This window comes from Neovison vison, chromosome X (genome assembly GCF_020171115.1).
Source record: "Neovison vison isolate M4711 chromosome X, ASM_NN_V1, whole genome shotgun sequence".
NCBI classification, from domain to species: Eukaryota; Metazoa; Chordata; class Mammalia; order Carnivora; family Mustelidae; genus Neogale; species Neogale vison.
Window position 1 is genome coordinate 95,617,479 of NC_058105.1, and position 24,201 is coordinate 95,641,679.

Genomic DNA, 24,201 nt, shown 5'->3' on the forward strand with positions numbered 1-24,201 from the left:
CTGGAATCTAGACCCATACCCAGCTCCCTGCTCAGGGGGAAGTCTGCTTTTTCCTTTCCTTCTGCCCCTTCCTGAGCTTGTGCTCTCTCTTGCTCACTCTCCCTCATATGAATAAGTAAAATCTTTTTAAAAAAAAAAGTTACAAATATTCCCAAAACATCAATGAAAACTTAGGAAGTGTCAAAAACATCAATATTGAGTTAAACACAATCTATATTTAATGTATTTCAAATCAATGATATGAATAGATGGGGAAGAAGGAGAGAAATAGAATAGTATGGATTAAAAGCAGAAGAACCAGAACATTAGAGAAGCAATGGGGTAGGGGTGATGGACAAGTAAGTGAACATTTACTAAGCATTTATCATGAGCCAGGTTATCATTTACTAATTCAAAATAGTTAATAGGGAGAATAAAGTTAGCAAATCTGGATTTCAAATACAGACAAGTTGGTACCATTGCCTCTGCTCATCCCTTTGCTATGCTCCATCACTATTTGTGCCTATTTCAGTGCTGTAAGACACCAGAGGCGGGGAATAGAATGACTTCACCAATACCATTAAGTGTGTTGGACAAACTTGTTAAAGGCCAAAATAAAATTATTTTGCCAGGAGCAATATAGTATACAAAAGCAAATGTATAAGCAGAAACACTGAATTTAAATTTCTACTCTGATACCTACTGTGTGATCTTGAGCAAACTTCCCAAATATCAAGACTACAGTTGTCGTGATTAAATCAGGTAATAATCATCTTTAAATGCCAGAAGGTATCCAGTGAAGTATTAATTAGTTCCTTTTCCTAACAACATTCCATTGGAGGGAAGACATTTTAAAGACAACTATTTACAATGTAGTACTGAAGGTGGAACATGAGTATGGATTTTGAAGTGAAAAAGACCTGTCAAAGTCCACTTTGCTACCAAACATGCAGCTATGTTAATGAGATTTAGCTCACTGGCAAATGCCAGCGAACACACTTGCAAGTCATGTTAATTCAGAAGCAATTTTCCCCTCAATACACTGATGCCTTGCACCAAGTAACAGCAGCAGTATGATGGTGGGTCATACCCCATATTCCGCTTTACTCAGGCTGGCTACATGCTCTGCCTTGGAAGTACTTACACTGTTCTCTCTGATCTTTGTGCATTTTATTTCCCCCATGTGCTAACTCCATAACCTCAACAGTTCCCTATATGGAAGGGTTCCATTAGGTTACCAGTTTTTAATAAGTCCTATTTTACTATAGCTTGTCAGGAATTCAAGATGTTTTTAACTGTGCTGTTTATTTTATTAGAATTTTTATTGTTTCTATTAGTGCTCTAATTACAAAGTTACATAGCTTTTGAGTGATCCCTTTACTCTTAGCCCTGTTTTTCCCCTATAAATCCAGTTTTGGTGCCTGATTTTGCAGACCATGAAGTCTTTCAGCAACTACAATGTAAAGACATGCCTGTAACAGGTAGTGTTTAATCTCAAAGTTATCACCCCACCCCACAAATTGGCTAACACCTTCAGAGATTATTGGGAAGCTTGAATGGGAGAATGTATGTCAAGTACCTTCGAAAGAGGAGGTACCCAATAAATACTAAGTGTTCTAACAAGTGCCAGTCTCTTCTCCCCTAAAATGCCAACTAGATCATTATGTAGCCCTGACAATTCTTATTTTTGAACTTTCCCAGACTCCCGACAAATATGATCTCTAGATCAGTTCAGGGGGAAAGCATTCTCCCAACTACAAATTACCAGGATTCTATGCTCCTGATGTATGAATCACAATTGCTCAGGCTGATTTTTAAAATAAATGGACAGCCTCAACTGTTTTATACAAATACAGCAGCTTTTATTATTCTGTTGCTTCAACACAGAATCCTACCATATTGGAAATTTTGTTCTACTTTTTAAAAAGTTTCAAATCGAAGATTATCTTAATATTTGTAAGACAACTCATAGCTCAGTATTCCTATCAGAATTTGTGCTTGCTCTAAAGAAAATTTTATAACAGGGAGAATAAAGAAACCAGTAATAAGACATCAAAATCATGTGGTGCTACACGACTTACAAATTATCTGTTGAACAAAAGAACCACACTTTTAGGGAGAAATATAAGCACATTTTTCATTCAATAAATAACCTAGTAAGTATGGATTGGAGTCCCAGTTCCAGCCACTTGACTCCAAGCACTAGATTTCTATCCACAATACCAAGCTGGCTCAAGTTCACCAATTTTGGTTCTACCTTAACAGCATTTTTAATAACTACTTCTATTTTAGCACTGTTTAAACATATGTACATATGAAATTAAAAATTAAACTCCTTATGCTTCTTGCCCTCCTACAAAACTACAAACAAAACTATTAATAATAATATAAAGTGACAGATGGCAGCATATTACTGACTGCTAAGGCATGAGTTCTTGTGAATTGCACAGCTATTTTACCACCATCATATGCCATGTGGGGGACTCAGCCCTCCTACTTAATTACATCACTGTGTATACACGGTGTGCTATGACATCATTTGTCCTTGGCACCAACAAGTCGGCTTCTGTTGTTCTCACTGTCCCACAAATCAAACAGTACAATTAAGCAAAAAATGTGTGAAAAATACAAAGCTAACGTAAGTACTGAAATGGTGTGGCAGTTCTTGGGTACCTGGGTGGCTCAGTCAGATTGGTTAAGTGGTTGCCTTCTGCTCAATTCATGTTCTCAGGGTCCTGGGACTGAAGCCCCCAGGATGGGCTCCCTGCTCAGTGGGAAGTCTGCTTGTCCCCCTCCTTCCCTTGCCTCTCCCCCTGGTTCATGCACACACTCTCTCACAAGTAAGTAAAATCTTTTAAAAAATTAAAAAGTAAAAAATGGTATGGCAGTTTTCGATTAGGAGGCAGTTCAAAATACATGTACTAATTTTAAAACAAGTCTGCTTTCTTTAACAAGAAAACATCTGGTTTAACTTGAGCACAATAAGGGCACCAAACATACTTTGAAGGCTAGAACTTAGCAGGGAATAGAGGAGGAGTGGCTTGGAAGACCATTAAGATTCAGAAATTAACTGCTCCAAATGTAGAAAATTCAACCTCTTATCTGCCCTTGAAGATTTCCTGTTACAACATTGTTAAGCCCACTGCTGTCAGCAGGAAGGTCTCTCTTCTATCAGAACTCTATTTCCCTTGTCACTCATACCTACCTACTGGTTATGGTTCTGCCTACTAGAACAGAAAACTAGTATTACAATCCTTCAAAATACTGAGACTTACAGTGCTATCACCCAGACTGCTTTTCAAGAGGGAGAGATACTTTTACTTACATACTCTTTTATTTACTAAATCCTTACACAAAAGGGTGCAAGGTCCCATTCAATTCTAGTCCCTAAACAAATCAACCTATTACTGAGTGAGCAATGTTGACTTGAAATATTAGACAAAGTCACATACCAAATGTCACAGTGTAACTACTTATCAGTCTACTCTTTGTTAAATTACAAGATTAACAGCTCAAAGTTATCTATTAATAGCTTTTAACAAAGTTATCTATTAATAGCTTTTAACAGATCTTTATCAAAATTAGTTAATACTTGAAAGTTACTAATTCAATCACGAAATGCTAATCTATCACACTGGAAATAAGGACCTCATTTCATTTGGTCAACATTTTAAGAAAGGCAAATAGATTATCAATAATTACCATATTCAATGTGCATCCTGTGGGTATTCCTTTTGTCTGAATCTTGCACAACTAGATTAAGTCACAAATATAAAGAATTTGAAAAGGAAACCGAATTTGGAATTCCTTTCAATCAGAGGATCTTCACTATATTTTAAGTTACACAGAATGGTTTTTTAAAGAACAGCCACAAGATCTAATCCACATATACCATATAATCACCCATCTAAAGTGTTCCAATTCAATTCTTTTCAGTTTATTCAGAGCTGTATACCTATCACCACAATCAATTTTAGAACACTTTCATCACCCCAGAAAGAAACCCATACCCATTAGTAGCAGTCATTCCCCATTCTCCTCACCCCAAGCTAATCTACTTTTTGTCTTTATAGAACTGGCCTATTCTTTTCTAAGATTTTATTTCATTTATTAGAGAGAAAGAGAACGAGCACAAGTCAGGTAGAGAGGCAGAGGGAGAAGTAGGCTCCCCACAGAGCAGAGAGCCCAATGCAGAACTCAACCCCAGGACCCTGGGACCATCACCTGAGCTGAAGGCAGACATTCAACTGACTAAGCCACCCAGGGGTCCCCAGAAGTGCCTATTCCTGACATTTTGTATAAATGGTACCCATACAAATATGGAGTCTTTCGTGACTAGCTTCTTTCAGTTATCGTAATTGTTTTTCAAGGCTCAACTAAGTTGTAGCATGTATCTGTACTTCATTTCCTTTTATTGTTGAAAAATATTCCACTGTATAATACACATTTATGCATTCATTAGTTGATGGACACTGGCGTTTTTGTGATAGTTTTATACATGTAGATGCCATTAAAAGATATCTAACAGGAAAAGTAACCTTTAAAGTCTGTATGTACAATCTTAAAGGTTCAAAGCAGCACTGCAGTACACCATGAAGGCCAATACTCAAATCAAAAGAAAGTACTGAAAGTGGAAGCCACAATACCAAGTTACCGAAAATGAAAATTTTAAGTCTATAATGTTGAAGCAAAAATGCAAACTCAACATAAACATTTTAAATGTAGTATACAGAATATAAAACATTATAATCCAATTTTGGCCCTCATCCCCCTTACTATATTCAGACACTATTATTAAACAAAGAGGCCAGAGGTCAGCAATTATTTTTTGACATATTACAAATGAAATGAAAAGCAGAAGGGCTACAAGCAAAGGAACCTCATCTTTAAAATGGGAAAGCTGCATGCTAAGGTTCCTTCTGGCTATATTTTATGAAAGAACAATTAGTGCCCGGGTGCTGTTGGCAGATGCAAGTCAAAAGGTGGCCAAATTAATAAGGAACAAGTGCTAACAGATAACAGAGCTCATTTACTCAGACATTATATACTGTATTGGTTAAGAGCACAGACTGAAGATAAACCACCTCAGTTTGAATTCCTGTTCTGCCACTTACCTCCACATCCAAGCTGGACAAATTCCTTAATATCTGTGTCTTGGTTTCCTAATATACAGACAGTTTTACAAAAAATAGCCATAAAATGAAGCCAGGTGATGGGGGTTTATCTGCATCTTTGTATATTTGATTTTTCCTAAATAAAAAGTTTGGGTGAGGGGATGGGTGAAATAGGTGATGGGAATTAAGCAGTGCATTGCTTACGATGAGCACCAGGTGTTATACGGAAGTGCTGAGTAACTATATTGTACACCTGAAACTCATATTACACTGTATGTTCACCAACTGGAATTTAAATAAAAACCTAAGGGGCACCTGGGTGGCTCAGTCAGTTAAGCATCCGACTCTTGGTTTCGGCTCAGATCATGATCTCAGCGTTGTGAGATCCAGCTCCATGTTGGACTCCGTGCCTATCTTGGGGTCCACATGAAGATTCTATCCCTCTGCCCCTCCCTTCATTCATGCACCCACTCTCTTTCTCTAAAATAAGTAAAATCTTTAAGAAATAAAAATTTAAAAAATAAGTTTGGAAAATGGGGAAATAAGTTATCCAAGGACAGAGAAGATCAACAAAAGCTTCTCAGAAGAACATTTGAGCTGCATCTTGAAGAGTAACAGGAGTAGCAAGTCAACTAAGTGTATATAGGGACAGAGAAGAAAAGGCAAAAGCAGCAGTATGTAATAGGATAATGTAGCCAATGTTAGCAGTAGTTCAGAGTAAGTGGATCAAAAGACTAGCACCCATCACCTCAAGTACCACTGAGTGGCAGCCTTCATAACCTCATTTCTCCCATCTCTGGCATTAGGTGTTACATTTTGACAAAGAAAATTTGACCTATACAAAAAGTTCACTGATAAGTAAAACATATGCAATCATGTTAAAATAAATCATATACTCTTACAGGTATTCAAGGATTATCTATATCCTTGCCCATTCCTTAAGACATGTTTATACAGGTGAAATCTGGTTAAATTATTAAAACCAGGATGGGGAAAAAAAAATCTATGACAAAGACAAATTTCCCTGGTGACATTACTGATACCTAACTCCCTACCAGACCCTTAAGACAGAATCTAACAACTGTTTTAGCTCTTCCAGAATTTACCAAAGGAGGACAGCAAGTAAATGCTTTAAAATGCATTTCACAAGTGTGAATTTCACACAAAAAAGAACCATAGCTAAGCTTAGACATTTATTGGAATGCATAGAATTCCTGAACAGTGGAACCAATGCAGAATCGAGTAAGCTTCCTGGTTTATTATTTTCTCTCTATGGACATTGAACACTTTTTATTTTATTTACTTATTTTTGGGGGGGCTAGGCTCCAGGCCCACCGTGGGGTTTGAACTTACACAACCCCAAGATCAGGAATCACATGCTCTACTGACTGAGCCAGCCAAGGGCCTTCATCACTTTTTTCTCTTTGACCCCCATTTCATCCATTAATCTCTTCCCCACCCCCCACTTCTGCCAGCCATCAACCTTTTCTCCATTTCTCTGAGGCTGATTTTTGTTTTTCTGATTCCATATATAAGAGATCATACGGTATTTGTCCTTGACTGATTTGTTGGCATAATGCCCTCCAGGTCCATACACATGGTCACCAATGGCAAGATTCATTTTTTTTTTAAAAAAGATTTTATTTATTTGACAGAGATCACAAGTAGGCAGACAGGCAGGCAGAGAGAGTGGGGGAAGCAGGCTCCCTGCTGAGCAGAGAGCCCGATACAGGGCTCCATCCCAAGACCCTGAGATCATGACCTGAGCCGAAGGCAGAGGCTTAACCCACTGAGCCACCTAGGCCCCCCAAGATTCATTCTTATGTCTGAGTAACATTCCATTGTATATACACACACAATGTAATACACACTTTCTTTACCCATTTCTTCACTGATGGACACTTTAGAGTCTTTCTATATTTTGGCTATTGTAAATAGTGCTGCAAGAAACATGGAGGTGCATAAATGTATTTGAGTTAGCATTTTCATTTTTCTCAGATTAATACCCAGTACTGGACTTATTGGGTCACACGGCATTTCTATTTTTAATCTTTTGAGGAAACTCCATACTGTTTTCCATAGTGACTGCACCAATTTACATTCTGAACAGTGCACAACAGTTCCCTTTTCTCCACATCCTCACCAACACTTGTTATTTCCTATCTTCTTGGTATTTCTAAAGGCCATATTTTAGTCATCTAAAGTACTGACTCTCTTAAAAGCAAAGATCTTTCCAGACATACTCTAAATCCAAACATGCATAACTTTCTTTCAATTAAGGGCAATGCTTAACCTCATTTTCAGTTATCAATTAAGTTCATTAAAAAATACCTCGTATTTTCAAGAATTCACCTGACTAGTGATTTTGAGCCACAAGAGGCTTCAGGCTACTAGCCAAACTTCAGATTTTATAGGTAAGCAAGTGTTAAAGAGCAGAAATACCAGTACGCATATGAAAAGGTTCTAAACATCATTAGATAAAAGCAAATGAGTATTTAGACCACAACTGGAGATTCCTAAACCTCTACTAAACCAGCTAACATTAAAAGGACTGACAATACTAAGTGTTATTAAGTTAGAGCAATAGGGAAAAAAAAAAAAAGAAAGAGCAATAGGAACTACAGTGGTGGGATTTTAAACTGGTATACCAACAACTTGGGATCTGTTCGGCAGTATCTACCAAAACCAATGTATATAGTATATGTATCTGCATATACTATAACCTAGCAATTCCACTTCTGGTTGTATACCGAACGACACCTATTAAAAGGATCCTGACAACTTTCTTTCATCTTTCATTCATTCTTTCATCTCAGGGTCCTGGGATCAAGGCCAGCACCCAGCTCCCTGCCCAGCAGGAAGCCTGCTTCTCCCTCTCCCCCTGCTTGTGTTCCCTCTCTCTGTGTCTGTTAAATAAATAAATAAAATATTAAAAAAAAAAGAAGAAGAAGAACGAATAAATAAATAAAATTTAAAAAGTAAAAATTTATACTATGCAAGCCACTTGAAAAATAATGTCAAACTTCCTTTGGGAATCTAAGGCACTGGTTCTCAAAGTGTGGTCCACTGAGACCTTTTCAGGAGATCCAAAAGGTAAAACTGTTTTCATAATAAGAAGACTTCACTTGCTTCTGTTAGGGTCATTCCCTCTTCAGCATACAGTGGAGTTCTGGCAAAGGCTACATGATGTATGCTATCACAAGAGATTAAGGGTAGAAACTAGCTTCCTTCTATTACACCAAACATGAGATGCTTGCAAAAATGTAGGAGAATGCAAAGCTGCTTACTGATTTTTGTTTTCTTGGAAAAGCTATTTTTCATGAAAGTATTATTTACATTAACATACAAAGGGTTTGGGGCACCTGGGTGGCCCAGTTGGTCAAGCATCTGCCTTTAGCTCTGGTCATGATCTTGAGGTCCTGGGATGGAGCCCCATGTTGGGCTCCCTGCTCAGTGGAGAGCCTGCTTCTCTCTCTCCCTCTGCAACACACCTCTTGTTCTCACCTGCTTCTCTCAAATAAATAAAATCTTTTAAACAAAAAAAACATGCAATTAGTTTTACTTTCAAACACATACACAGGTTTAAAAATTTTTTTTCCCATTTTGAGGGCACCTGGGTGGCTCAGTGGGTTAAAGCCTCTGCCTTCGGCTCAGGTCATGATCCGTGGGTCCTGGGATCGAGCCCCATTATAGGGCTCTCTGCTCAGCAGGGAGCCTGCTTCCTCCTCCTCTCTCTCCGCCTGCCTCTCTGCCTACTTGTGATCTCTATCTGTCAAATAAATAAATAAAATCTTAAAAAAATTTTTTTTCCCATTTACCTTCCAAAATAGTAAACATCAAAGGATATTAACTTGACATAAACAAATGCTCTTTGAGGCCTCAATAATTATAAAGGGGGCCTAAGAGCTTACTCCTAAGAGCAGTAAGTTTGAGAATGATTGGCCTAATGATATACAATGAAAATAATGAATTAAAAAAAAATAATGAATTTCTTTTGCTACTTCTCTTGTAGTGATGAAAAATAAGGTATCAACATTTTCTCTGAAACCATCTGCACCAGACAAACCACTGCTACTCTATTTATCTGCATACTTCATTCTCAATTTAAAAAAAACTTCTCCCAAATATTATTTTCCCTGGCTGGCTACATCATTTTTTAACAGCAGCGTGTCCTTAAAGCTTAAGCTAGACTTCAGATTAAAACTTAACCAAACTTTAGGCTGCTCTGCCAGCAAAGAAATTATATCCTGGCTACCAACTCTGTGCTCCCTAAATTCACACTACAAGCTGTTGGCCAAGCACAATTAGCCCATAAGAATCTAAGTAAAACAAAGCCCTCCAGAAAAATCCAGACACACAGACACAGAAAGGAAAAACAAGTTAAAGGCAACATTCAAATTATTTTCTTATCCCTCCCTTTACTTCTCAACCCAAATCCAACAACTCCTGAATCTATTAACTCTTTTTTTACCTTTCCCATTTTCCTTTACTTGAAAATCTTTCTTCTCTGGAATCCATACATCTCTAGGGATAAAGATAAAGTTTATTAACTCAAAAAAAAAAAGTGGTAGCTTAAGTCATCTCTTTTAAAGAGTAATGAGGACCCAAGAATTAAGTGATTAACAGAGAGCAGGATAAATGGAACTAAAACAGAGCCCTTTTAATCGAAGTCTAGTACCCTTCCACTGACTACACCATTTTCAATTCAAATACGAATGCTGTACACAAAAAAACCTCCAAACTAGGAGCGATGGAATTAATGCAATTATTTAAATAGTACGATTATTATTCTACCTTTATGTATCAATCTAATTTAAAAGCTGTAAAATAATGCCTATACAACAAACCATGGTGAGCCAACAGTTAACAGTCTCTGGATACCAAATTCTAGTCCCCCACATTTTAAGGGAGGGAGGAGGTAAGAAAGCCATGTGCTCTGATAATCCACTGTTTAAGTAACAGAGCCACACTGGGAAAAAGTCATTCTATAACCCAAATTCCTCTCTATGACCTTTCAAGACATATCAACAGTCAGAAGCTCTCAAGTGAAGATATGAAGTTGGGAATGGGGGAAGAGCTGAAGACATTAAAGGTGCTTTGCTTTCCAGCTCAACACACCCTTCAATGATGGAAGCCAAAGTCAAATTAGCAGGAACTCCCTCATTCAAGGGAAGTCCCAGGTAGCTCACTTTCTTTACTCCATTCCCTTAGCCAGTGTTAAAAATATTGCCTCAAATTCTCTCTGCTCCCCAACTCTCCTCTGACATGTCTGCCACAGTGCCATTAGAATTATCTTTCAAAAACACAAACCCAATAATCTCTCACTTTAACTTAAAGGTCCAGCTCATTACCCTAAAAACAAAACAGAAGGGCCCTAATGTGGCACCCAAATTCGTCCCTTGTGATCTAGCCTCACCTCCCACAATCCCTTCCCTCCCAATTATCTCCAATGCTCCTTCTATAGTCTACTACTAACTTTTCTCTAAAACACTGCAGTTTCACTTCCATTCCTCCACTTCAAGTAGTGGTTCTTAAATTTTGTTTCCAGGACACAGATGGCAATGTCTCGAAATATTTTTAGTTATCAAAATGGGGGGAGGGGAAGAGGTACTACTGGCACCTTGTTGGTAGAGGCCAGAAAGGAACAGGACAGCACCCCATACCACAAAGAATCATCTGGCTTCCAGTGTCAATACTGTTAAGATTAAAAACCCTGATCTTGGGGTGCCTGGGTGGCTCAGTGGGTTAAAGCCTCTGCCTTCAGCTCAGGTCATGATCCTGGGGTCCTGGGATCGAGTCCCACATCTCTCTCTGCCTGCCTCTCGCCTACTTGTGATCTCTCTCTCTGTCAAATAAAATCTTTAAAAAATAAATAAATAAATAAATAAATAAAAATAAAAACCCTGATCTTGGGGTGCCTGGGTGGCTCAATTGGTTAAGCATCTGACTCTCGATTTCAGCTCAGGTTGTGATCTCAGGGTCTTGAGATGGAGGCCCACATAGCGCTCCACACTCTGCGGAGCCTGCTTGATACTCACTCCCCTACTCTCTGCCATTCCTCCCAACTCCCACTCCCCTGTCCCTCCGTGTGTGCACGTAGGTACCCTAAAACAAAACAAAAACCAACAAACCAACCCTGATCTCAAGTTGCTCCCTCTGCCCAGAAGTCCCTGCTCTAATTCACAGGGCCACCAAAAGAGCACACTTTCAGCAAACCTCACTCAATCTCAAATTAAAATGATTTCTGCATCTCTTCTACTACTACATTTTTCACACCTCTATGTAACATAGCACTTACCACATGTATAATTAATTGCCTAACTTGCTAGACAATAAAGCTTGTAAGTAAGAATTAATCACCTTTGTATCCCTTGCACCAGTATGGTATTAAATTAATGAATTCAATTGTTTTAAGAAAGCAATCACCCAATCCAAAGCCTTCACTTTACGATTTCATGAAGGTTAAGAACTTGCTCACTAGTTGGTAAAGAAATTACAACTGTAATCTACGCCTTTGACTAAGATTAGAGCTCTTTACTACCTACTATACCACTCTCTCAATCAGGCTGAGGGAGGTTTGGACCACCTACAAAAGACAGTTCAGACTTAACTGAGCCTCCGGAACTTCCAGAGCCACCTTTCAGGGGCTTTATCTGAAGAAACACAAATAGTAAATAAAGTAAGTTAAGACCAAAAGAAAAGCACAGGAAAAATGCTACCAGAATTCAGAGAAAGTAAAGACCTATTTCCAACTAAAGAAAATACTCCAGGGGTGCCTGGGTGGCTCCTAAGCCTCTGCCTTCAGCTCAGGTCATGATCTCGGGGTCCTGGGATGGAGCCCCCACATGGGGCTCTCTGCTCAGTGGGGAGCCTGCTTCCCCCCTCAACCTGCCTGTCTCTCTGCCTACTTGTGATCTCTGTCAAATAAATAAGATCTTAAAAAAAAAGAAAAGAAAATACTTCATGAATATAGCTTGTAAGCTAGACATTGCAGGCTAGCCATAAAGGGGAGAGATGGAGCTCCAAGAAGTAAAACCATGGGAATAGGAAAGGCTGGGCCATCCACATCAAGTATGGATTGATTAGATGGGAGAACAAGAAATCACCGTGGAAAAGCAGCCTGGAATTATGTCAGAATGACCTCGTTTGGATAGAGCTTCCATGGTATATTCTAGGCAGTATTTTGGTATTTTTAAGTAAGTTCTACATGCAACATGAGGCTTGAACTAACGACCCTGAGATCAAGAGGTGCATGTTCCACCAACTGAGCCAGTAAAGTGCCCCAATTCTGAGGAGTATTTGGAGAAAGCAGGAAGAGATGAGGGACACGATTCCTGTGGCTGTGAAGATGAACAGAAGCCAAAGAATCTTGCCATTTCTCCTTTCACTGATGATTCTTCTTCCCATGATGCACTGAGAATAACTCAGGTAATGCCAGAGTAGGAGCAATTTGAGACAGCTGACATTTATATGGCTCAGATAATGACATCCAGTCAGACAAGGAATATACCTGCAGGGAATACATTAGGTTCTTCCTCCCACCCTCAGCCTGGACTTAAAATCCCTTTCACCCCAGCTCAACACACTCAAAGTCAAAAACTAACAAGAACTTTGGATAACTGATTTGTATCTACAAAGGATATAATAAACAGCTGTAAACATACTGATTAAATACGAGTAAATGAATTTTTCTGCAATCACTTTCACAAGAGCCTAGGCAGTACCTTTCCCTTCCATACAGAACACATCCCTGAAAAAGTGATAGAAATTAAATATTCTAAAGCCAAACAATAGATTCACATGTTCCTAGAGCTTTTTCCAACTATTATAAAATCCCTAATTACACCTCACCTTTCACATATAAGCTTTACTACACATTTGCCATACTTAATTTCCTGTGTCAGTGTTATTTCATCCACCACTGAACAAAGTCAACCAACATAACAAATGAGAACAACCTACCCAGTAATGTTAAAGACTTATATCCCTAATCAGTTCCCTATCTCAAGGGTATTAAGTTTGGAGCCTCCGGCTGATACAAAGAATAGGAAACTCCTAAAAAGGATATTGAAGAAATAAAATAACAGAAGTGTGAAAGAATAAAGAGTGTATGGAGAATTGGGAGAGTCAAGCAAATGAAAGATGGGGGGGATAAAGAAAAAAATGGTGGGAAACTGAGTTACAAAGTTATGTGAAAATCAACTTCTTAATGAAAGTTTACAGCAGTGTTTACAAATGCAGTAGCTGAAAGGGGAGCAGGCAAGGGAAGAGGGACATGAAAACCGTCTCCTACACAGGATGAACAAATGGCACACACCCAAGGCCTGAGACAGGAGTAAGTGGAGGCAGAGGACAGCAGACACGAGGATACATGACTTGGTGAATTACGTAACTGGTGAGAACTTTTAATTTAACACACATTTAAATAATATGGTTGCTTCTACAAGATAGAATTATTGGAGGTGGGGTTTGCATTTTCTTTTTCCTTTTATTCCTATGTGCTACCCAAACATTTTAACAGAATACATTAATTTCATAATCAGATGAAAAATTATAAAGTATATAGCATCTTTAGAAAGCTTTCCATCAAATAACAGATTGGTTTAAGTATTCAAAAGTAGGCTTGGGGGGGAGGGGTGTCTGGGTGGCTCAGGTCATGATCCCAATGGTCTGAGATTGAGCCCCACATCGGGCACCCTGCTCAGCAAGGTTGCTGCTTTTCCCTCTGCCACTCCCCCTGTTCATGCTCTCTCTTTCTCTCTCCCTCTCTCCATCAAATAAATAAATAAAATCTTTAAAAAATAAAAATAAGCTTTGGGGGTGTCTGGGTGGCTCAGTGGGTTAAAGCCTCTGCCGTCAGCTCAGGTCATGATCCCAGGGTCCTGGGATTGAGCCCCGCATCAGACTCTCTGCTCAGCAGGAAGCCGGCTTCCCTTCTCTCTCTGCCTGCCTCTCTGCCTACTTGTGATCTCTGTCTGTCAAATAAATAAAATATTTTAAAAAACAAATAAGCTTTGGTAATCTGAAAAATTTATACAAAACATTATCCCCTAAAACATCAAATTAATGAAATATTTTTTATAATGTTTCCTTCCAATTTAGCTTTCCTTTAATGAATATCAAATACCACCACCCTGCTTTCCAAATGGTGCTTTTTGTTTCATAGACTCTAGCTATAAAGGGTTTGTGGAAACTGATTTTTAAAAAAAAGATTTTATTTAGGGGCACCCAGGTTGCTCAGTGGGTTGGAGCCTCTGCCTTCAGCTCAGGTCATGATCCCAGCGTCCTGGGATGGAGCCCCATATCGAGCTGCGCATCAGGCTCTCTGCTCTGCAGGGAGCCTGCTTCCCTGCCTATTTATGATCTCTGTCAAATAAACAAATAAAATCTTAAAAAAAAAAAAAAAAGATTTTATTTATTTGAGAGAGAGTGTTGTGTGTGAATGTGAGCAGAGGGAGGGGCAGAGGGACAAGCCGAATCCCCGCTGAGTGGGGAGCCAACTCAAGGCTCAATTCTAGGCCCCCGGGGATCATGACCTAAGCCAAAATCAGACACTTAACCACCTGGGTCACCCAGGTGCCCCAGAAACTGATTTTTAAACTCACTCTAACCAGTATATATGACAGGAACAATTCTGTTTTGCCCACCTTATATCTCTGTTATCTGGCACAATACCTAGAACATAATAACCATTTAACATGTGTGCAGAATTTAAAATCAAGTACGAAATACAAAGGATTCAAGTAAAATAAGACAAAATGGTAAGCCTGAAGAAAGGTAAAATATGCTGGAATTCATCTCTAAGCCAGTAATTCTCCAAAGGTAGTTCCATACTTGGAAACTTGTCAGAAATACACACACTTGAGCCCCATCCCATACTTACTGAATCAAACTCAGGGGGCAGGACCTAGAAACCTGTTTTAACAAGCCCTCCAGGTTTTAGAACCTTGCCCTAAACCAGGGCTGGCAAATTATGTTCACAGACCAGGGGCGCCTGGGTGGCTCAGTGGGTTAAAGCCTCTGCCTTCGGCTCAGGTCATGGTCCCAGCGTCCTGGGATCGAGCCCCACATCAGGCTCTCTGCTCAGCGGGGAGCCTGCTTCCTCCTCTCTCTCTGCCTGCCTCTCTGCCTACTTGTGATCTCTCTCTGTCAAAAAAATAAAATTCTTAAAAAAAAAAAAAAATTATGTTCACAGACCAAATCCAACCTCCTGTTTTTATATAGCCCACAAGCTGAGAATGCATTTCACACAGGAATATTTACAACCAATTTAATGACAGGGAACACTAACTTTAAATCCTCCATTAGGCCCCAAAACAAAACAAAACAAAAACCCACTATTTATGAGCCCTCCCATTCTATTCTTATTAGACCCAAATTACAAATAATTGCACCATCATATTTTGAATTTCACCCACAGAATATTGACCCAATAATCTTAATTTCTCCTCTTAGCACACAAAACCTAAAACATTTCTGATCTGGTTTTTTACTGAGAAGTCTGCTGATCCCTAATTTGTATTGGGAGGTATTATCAAGGAAAACAACCAAATCTTTATACACTACCTTGATCAGGGGCAAAATACTCTGTTAGACACAACATGGGTCTAATGCCATGTAGTAATTTCCATTCTTTCTGCTGTCTGAGTAGACGTGCTCAGTTCTTAGAAATAACCAAATGAGAGAAAAGACCACAAGAGAGATCTAACAACCTAAACTCAGAATAAAAACACCAAAGTCGGTAGGAAGGAAATTGGCATAAATAGGAGAGGAAAGGGAGTTGTCTTCTCCTACTCCCTTTTTTTTTTCTTTCCATCTAAATTTTCTTCTCTTCCTACTTCATAGGCTCTGCAACCAAGGATGGGATCCAAGACAACCAGCTCAAACTCATGCCAAGGAAAACAATTCCTCTAATAATGGCTGGCCAATCAATATGGGTCTGAAGTGTTCAAAACTTCTATGATTGATCAGTTACAGAAAGATAAACTGAAAGAAGCCCAAACGTGATGATACATCAATTTTGTATGCAGTTCTAGGTATTGGGAGTCAGATATTCCTCCAGATTTTGCCATTCAGGCAGTTATTATAAAGAGTATTATTATTCTATATGCTCTGTTAATACACGAAGGTAAAGGACAGAACTGCTGACCTTATTACCCATTAACCATCATCAGAGAGAAATTTAAGTGTGAATTTTAGGACAGTGACTACAAAGGTAATAGAAATCAAAGAAGAGTTACCGTGCCTTATTAAATATGGAAAGAGCTTCATGCAGAACGTAGTCTATGTACACTACCTTAGTCAAGTTACTTCAGCAGCTTTTAAAGCCATGCTCTTCATCTGAAAAACGAGGAGTTTGAGGTCTAAGACTCCCTCCAGGACTGCTCATCATAAAACAACTATCAGGGCGCCTGGGTGGCTCAGTCAGTCAAGCTTCTGCCTTCGGATCAGGTCATGATCCTAGGGTCCTGGGATGGAGTCCCACATAAGGCTCCCTGCTCAGTGGGGAGTCTGCTTCCCCCTCACCCTCTCCCCCTCCTCCCTGCTCGTGCTCTCTCTCACTCAAATAGACAAAATCTTCTAAAATAAATAAATAAAATGAATAAAAAAGACAATTATCAGATCAATTAAGTAACTCCAAGTAATAAAGAGAATTAGAAAAAAAGAAAAAAAATAGAGAAATCATACTCACAAAGAATGTAATATGGTGAATTGACTATTCATCCAACAAATAATTACTGCATACCTATGTGCCAGGCACTTCCTAGGTACTAGAGATATGATCAGTGACAGGATCTTGAGTCTGATAAGATGAATGCCACAAATCTAAAATTTGGAGGACAAAAACCAAAGCATCTAAACATAGTAAGTGAAACAAACAAACAAAAAAACACCAATAGCATAGAGGTAACTGACAGAGCACCAATACAAAAAAAGGAATGGCAAGAGGAAGGGTTGAACAGCACAGTATGTAATTCCTGGCCAAAAATTAAAAGCATTACAAGTACAGCTATTCTTAAACTCAATATGCAAGAATTCGCATACTGTACTTGACATTTGTACTCACTGGAGAAGAATGGAGATAGAATGAAATTCTATTTAAAAGAAACTGAAAGATAAAAGGAAAATTCCATTGGATTATACCATAATTAGGTATATTTTTATAACAAAATTCAGTCTCCCCATCTATGAGGCACAATAAAGAATGACAAAATCAGAGCTAAGAAAGACTTTAAACAATCAGCCAGTCCAATGCTCTTCACTTCATACAACATAAGCTTCTATATAATAGCAATCTCTAGAAAAGGACCTGGCATATAGCAGATGCCCAATAAATATTTGCGGAATGGATTAAAAGCAAACCAATGTCTTAAAACAGGTATTAATAAGCTAGTATTAGAGCTGGAGCCTTGACTCCCAAGAAGGTGCTCAGTAAGAAATAATGAATTTGGGGGTGTTTGTGTCTGTGTGTATACATGAAACTCTGGAATCCTGGTCTCTCCCAACTATTAATCTAGCTTCTAAACTTTTTGCTACCTTGTGTCTGGAATTTTTTTTTTAATTTTTTTTTATTTATTTGACAGAGATAGAGAGAGAAGCGCAAGTAGACAGAGCAGCAGGCAGAGGGAAAGGGAGAAGCAGGCTCTCCACTGAGCAGGGAGCCAGATGCGGGGACGGATCCCAGGATTCTGGGATCATGACCTGAGCGGAAAGCAGCCACTTAAACAACTGAGCCACCCAGGTGCCCCTGGAATTTTTGACAGTGTGAGTGGCAAAACTAAACTCAAATGAGACTATTACTGCCTAATGATAAGACACAAAACTCAAAGATCTCAGCTCTTCTCTTTTCCTCAAATGAAGTGCAAAGAACCCCCTAGCTGGACATCAGAAATATTTTTTGAGTTTTTTAAATGCCTAGTTTCTACCCCAAAATAACTCAATCATAATTTCCAGAGCATAAGACCTAGAAAAATACCCCTTTTTTTGGGGGGGGGAGGATTTTTGGAAAAGCTCTACAGGTGATTCTGATACACAGCTGAGGTAGAAAATCATTGTTAGACAGGAGCTGGAAATAGAACTAAAAACCCTTATAGAATACTTGTGTAGTGTGTACATGCATACCGAAGCCCACAAGACTAGAACATGCACGTATGAAGAACAAATTTAGGAAAGTATCTTAACAGTGTACTTTTTCACTTCTTATTCCTTAAAAGTATATTTACATTGGTCATATTTACATTTACATTCAACAGTAAAAATTGAATGATTAATTCAAACACCAATAAACATAAGTATCAAAAGTTCCATAAAGTCTTCTTTTCCTTTTCATACTTTATACCATAGAAAATAAGATTACAATGAGCATTAAAAGAAAGATCTTTGAGATCCTGTGCTGCATTAAGAAAGTTCCTAGATTCCGCATTAGCAGGCTTTCTCCCCAGCCTCAATACAGAATTTAACACAACGGACCAAGAGAATTAAGAGAAATAAACACCAAATAAAGGCGTTTAATGCTATTTCCTTTATTCCATTAAACTGATACTATGAAAACACAAAAGGAGACCTCTAGTTTTGAAAACGTTTTGTAAAAATTACACTGATTTTAAACCAAGCTAAATAAGACTCAGTATTTTCAAATTGAGATAATAGAAGCTCACATGATACTAAGTGTTCATTTATGAGACGACTTAAATAAATTACTGGGAGACAAATGCCTGGATTTTACATCTTTTAGGAACGTTATGTTGCCTAACATTATTTTAGTCATAAACACACCCACCAACTAAACTATCAACCAGAACATGTTGGGAGACATATGGAAGAGGAAGAACCTACTTGCTGCAAAGCTTTTAACACCTCCCTGGCTAACTAACTTATTTCCCAAGTTGCAGATAATTGTCATATTTTTATTAAAATTTTCATCTAAAGCTAATCTGGTTCAGGAAACAGATGAAAGTTCCAAATGTTTTTTAAAAATAGTGATCAGTCTCATTTCTTTAATGTGGCACCGTAGCTGAAACACCACTGGTTGACAGACCTCAATCCCTCACCTCTATGATGGAGACGACATTATTTATGCTGATAATTGAAAACAGTTGAGGGAAAAAAAAAATCCATCTTCTTATTTAAATGCTTGAAAGTTCAATAAGAACATGCTAAGAGCATTAACAGTGGTATTCAACTCTGACTGCATGAAAATTATCCACAATGGTTTTAACATAAACCTTTGCCCAAGACCCCTATCAGACCTAATCAGTATCAGAGAGTGAGATCCAGTATTTTTCCTCCCCCCACCTAAACTCCCTTAAGTGATTCTAAAGTGCAGTCAGGTTTGAGGGTTAACACATTAACCCCTTTCCCAAACATTAACGTTGGACCCTATACTAAGACAAGAACTTAGCAACAAACAGGGCAGCTTTCAAAAATAAAACTCAAAAAACAAAAACAAAAAAGGAGGGGGAAACTAAAATCTCCCCCCTCTCAATTTTTAGGGGGGGAAAAAAAAGTATCAAGATTCGGAAAACGTACCAGCAAGAGGGGATATATAATGCAGGCTATTATGAAACCATCACATTATTTTAGAATTCAAACGCAAAACAAACAAAACAGGACAAAACAAAACAACCTCACCAAAAAACAAACACAACTAGCTCAAGAACCACAGAATAAGATCCTTTCCCAAAGTGCCCAAAAGAGTTACAAGAAGACTGATCTTTAACACACACCCCCATATATTTTGAACAACCTTCCTTAACCTAATTTAAACAAAGACTGGTTCCAATATTAAAAATTCTAGAAATATAAAAACTTCATTAAAGTTAACCTTATAAAAGTAAACTGAAAGAATGCTTGCTTGTGTCCAACTAATCAAGAACTTGACTAACAAATTCATGACAAATATCCATTTTAAAAAGCTATAAACAGCATTATTAATACCATCTGAAAAAAAATTATCTTTGAAGAGACATCGACGAAATCCCTCATCTTCTTGAGATGTCAGAATATTTATTTCAAGATCCTGGAAGAAAAAAAGATCCAGAGTAAATCCTACTTGAGCATTCCATCAATAAAACAAGAGGAGTATGGAACACCAACAAGGGATTACAATAATTTGGTGAAAGGTAAACTCTGCCCTTCAAAGAACTTTCTGAAGGATTTAGATTCTCACATGTACTGTTCTTGCCGTTATTCAATCCCTCCAGAAATTCTTCCTCTCAGAAACTATCAAGGTCAGCAAACAAAAGGAAGAAATGGCATGAGAACATTAAAATAACACATTAAAAATTCCAAGTTAAATGTCCGTACAAAAAATACAGGAAAAAGGGTAGGGGGAAAATATCCGTATACTCCAAATGTCTTGTTTTTAAAAATAAAGAAAACAAAACATAACAAACATTTTTTGAGTTCACCTTTGGGAACACCAATTTCAAATACTTCTATTTTTCCCTCCACGCAGACACTGGAACAATAAAGCTTAATCTTTAAGAACTTGAGAGGCATTTACTGAAACCAAAATGGCAGCCCACTGAATCAGTAGACCAGGGAGATCTAAAGGAGAGTTTGCAGCCTCTATTTTTAAATTCAAGTGTACGGATTAAGAAAGCCAACGAGTCCTTACTATATAATCACTCAGAGTAGATAATGAGCTCCAAGAGAGGGTTAAGTACCTGCGGAAAAGTTTCCTAATCAATAAATACAGCCCAGATTCTTCCTCAGAAGTGAAGGTATACAAACGTTATGTAGATTTAGGAGGCTCCTGAGTTTCCAGGTAAAAGACAGCTACAAGGATTTCCCTCACCCCAAATATGGCACGAATACTTAAAACCACAACTCGCTCAGTTCAATTCTAAGACAATCCGAAGAAATTACACACACCTGTAAACTGCACGGTGGAAAATCCAATTAAGGTTATAACCATGTAACTTTCAAAAAATATGCATAGTTTAAGCAGGTTCCATTGGAAATCTTAAATTCCCATATAAGTTCTAGTCCCCACAGAAGTCCCTACCAAGATTACGTATACACCTGCTCCGTAACTCTCAGTATTTCACAATGAATGAAAAATAAACAATTTCTGGAACCCGAAGCCTCGTACCACAGGAACCTAGAGGGCTCATTATCACCAAGCTCGCAGAGGCTAATATTTTTGCAGATAAACAGTTAAAAATAGAAAGGTGGTGGGTCCAAGCTAGGTGGGAGGCGATTTCTGCATCAAAACAGCTTTCGCGGCTTTGGCCCTCAGCAAATGAAAGGGGACGACGGAGGTGTAGGGGACCGATAACCCGGCTTAGGCTCTCGGTCCAGAGGGCCGAGAAGAAGCTGACGGTTATCGCGGGAGGGTGGGGGGAAAGCGGACAAGTCGTCGGGCCTGATAGCCAGGCGTAGCCGAGCGGAGGCCTAGCTGTGCTGCTCCAAATCACTCCACCTCAGTAATGGCGTTTGGTGTCAAGTGGAACTAAACTGGGGAGGAGAGCGGCCTCGAGTCTGCCGAGAGCCCCGTTTCAAGGCCGAGGGCCGGGGGCGACTAGCCCCCGCCGCCGACCCGGCCCCCGGGCGCCGATGCGGGGGCTGCACGCCGGGCGGCGAGACTCCATCCTCCTACTCGGCCCCAGACAGGACTGGAAGGGGGAGGAGGGGGAGGGACGAAGCCGTCAGCCATTTTCCCTTACAGTCCAAAACACACAGCCACGCTCCCGGGACGCCGGCTCGGCACCGAGCGGAGTCCCGCGCCCCTACCCGCGCCGCGCGCGCTCGCCCACCCCGAGGCGGGGGTGGGGTGGGGAGGGGGGGCCGGGGAGTCCCCGGCCCAGTCAGCGGCCCGCCGAGAGAGGAACCGTGGGCTCGCACACCCCCCTCGCCGTCCTCCCCTCAGATCCAGCTGTTGGCCCCGGAGAAGCGCCTTGTCCCGGCGCGGCCCGGCTACTCACCGCACGACCCGGGCGTTTTCTCCTCAGAAGCAGGGCACGCGGAAGCAGCTGGCAGCTGCAAGACTCAGTCCCAGGACAAGGCCGACCCTGGGTGCATCCCAAGCCCGGGGGTGACTGGCGACAAAGTGTGTCGAGAGGCTGCGGGCGTCAAGACCAGGAAGCTGCACGGGGGCGCCGGAATTCGCTGCTCGCCGCGCCCGCCCTGCAGCAACGGTGGCCGCGGCCGCCTCCTCCTCCTCAGCCAGCGGCGGCGGCCTCTTCCCTCTTCTCCCCTCGGGCCGGGGCTCTAACTGAGCTCAGACGGGCTCCGGGCGGTGCGTTTCTCCTGCGTCACCTCTTCCCGCTCCTCCTCCTGCAGTGGCGGCTTCACCTTCTCGTGGTCGCCGCCTCTGTCCCCACTCCGGGCCTGGTCGCTTTGCTGCGGCTCGCTCCTCGCTCCCGGCGCCGACCGGAGCACCGAGGGCTGAGGCGGCCGCCTCCCGGGAGAGAGGCGGCAGCGGCGGGCTCCCGCGAGGCCTGAGAGCTGAGCAACGCGGGGAGGGGCTCCGCGCGGCAGAGGCCCGGACGGGCCGGGTGCTGTGAGGTTGCGGCTCCGACAACCGCGGAGACTAGCTTCCGCAGCCGCGGACGCCCGTCCTCGCCAATATGGCGGATCCGGCAAACCAAAAAAAAAAAAAAAGAAAAAAAAAAAAGAAAAGAAAAAAAAAAAACGCCCGGCCACTGGCGGCGGCGGTAGCGGCGGCGGCAGCAGCACTGGCGGCGGCGCAGACTCCCACTAACCCCAGCGCCGCCCAAAGCCGTGAGGATCCCCCGCCCCCATCTAGCCCCGCCCCTCACAAGGCCCGCCCCCTGCCCCTCCTCCTTCGTCTCCTCCTCCCCCCTACCCCCCCCTCTCGCTCAGCTGCTCCTTCTGCTCCCTTCTCCGACACCCCCGGCCGTCGAGCCAGGGAGAGTTGCGCGTGCTACCAGGGAAGCCGGGCCAGGCGCGAGGCGCTTGGAACCCGGAGAACTGGAGTGGGGGAGGGGAACACAATGCGGTACAGATTGTTCACGCAGTACGGTGTCTTTCCGTCGGCCCCTCGGGGATCGCGCTACGTTCCAAACCCCTCATATCAGGAGCGATGTGAGAACAGAGGTGACACGAGGACAAGGAAAAGTGGGGGAAGGGAGATCCGGAAGGATCTGGCATACCACGGCGGAGAAGGAGCTGGGAGATCTGGCAGTGTGTGGCCAGGAAAGGGTTAATCGCGCAAACCGCAGCTGCGTCGCTCAGAGTTTGACTTGGGCCGCTTGTTTTTGTTCCATTGTGAACCGTGGCCCCGGCGGCGAGTGCCCGGATGATGACGTCACCAATCTCCCCCCCTTTTCCGGGATTGTGGGGGGAGGGGTAGCGGAAAGACAAGATCTTGAGACCACGCGCTGGGCGGTCTCACCCGCGGTGCGTGGGGGTCCCGGGGGCAGAGCTGACCCGCGTCACTTGGCCCGTGAGCCAGCCAGGCCCGTTGGGCGGGTACCTTGGGGGTGGCAGCAGTGCCAGGTCTCCAGGGCCTGGCCACCTGCTCCTTGCCGATAGAGGGAAGGTGTGGCTATCTCCTGCGGGGTGGGAGGGGGGTTACGTGGAGGTTTGGGGGAACCTCCCCCCCCCTCCCCTATAAAGCAAGTGCTCTGAGAAATTCATTCGCTTGATCCTGCAGCTTCAGTACCTGTAAGCGCCTGGGCTTCCTCACAACCTTACTGTGACCGACCACCCTTTGAGCACAGGAGCCCTTAGAACAGCAAAGAAAGTACTATAAAGTGCCATGGAAGGCACAGCGACAAAACAGTACTGAACAGCAATATTAGGTTCTTTTGCCAAATCAATACAACTAACATAACACAATTTTTTAAAAAAAGTGTTAGAATCGACAAAGGCCTTAAGAACCCACTACATGCACCATGTATGTCATGGCCTATTTTCTACATGTTTATATTCCAAAGTAAAGGTTATCAGGCTAATTTCAAATAAAATGGTGTGCTTCGATCAATTCTATATAGTCTACCTCTGAGACCAAATGAGAAAAGAAATGCGGTTCCTAATCTACCACATTTCCTTCTGACTTAAAAAAAAAGTGCTTTTGGACACTAAATGCAAAATTGTAGCAGACCCTTATAAAATAAGATTGTTATATTTTGTATGGAAG

General features: G+C 41.2%; 1 protein-coding gene across 4 annotated transcripts in view; it reads right to left on the minus strand.

Moving 5' to 3' along the window:
• USP9X (ubiquitin specific peptidase 9 X-linked) overlaps positions 1–24,201 on the minus strand; it is a 163,366-nt gene that overhangs the window by 115,616 nt on the left and 23,549 nt on the right. For 2 of the 4 annotated variants that reach the window (XM_044234799.1, XM_044234796.1), the window contains exon 1: positions 22,022–22,684. The exons of 1 other annotated variant lie outside the window; for it this stretch is intronic. The gene's annotated coding sequence lies outside the window, so the exon portion shown is untranslated. Of the gene's footprint in view, positions 1–20,030; positions 20,090–22,021; positions 22,685–24,201 lie in introns of those variants that run through there. One more of the 4 variants, XM_044234798.1, reaches the window with a different exon arrangement.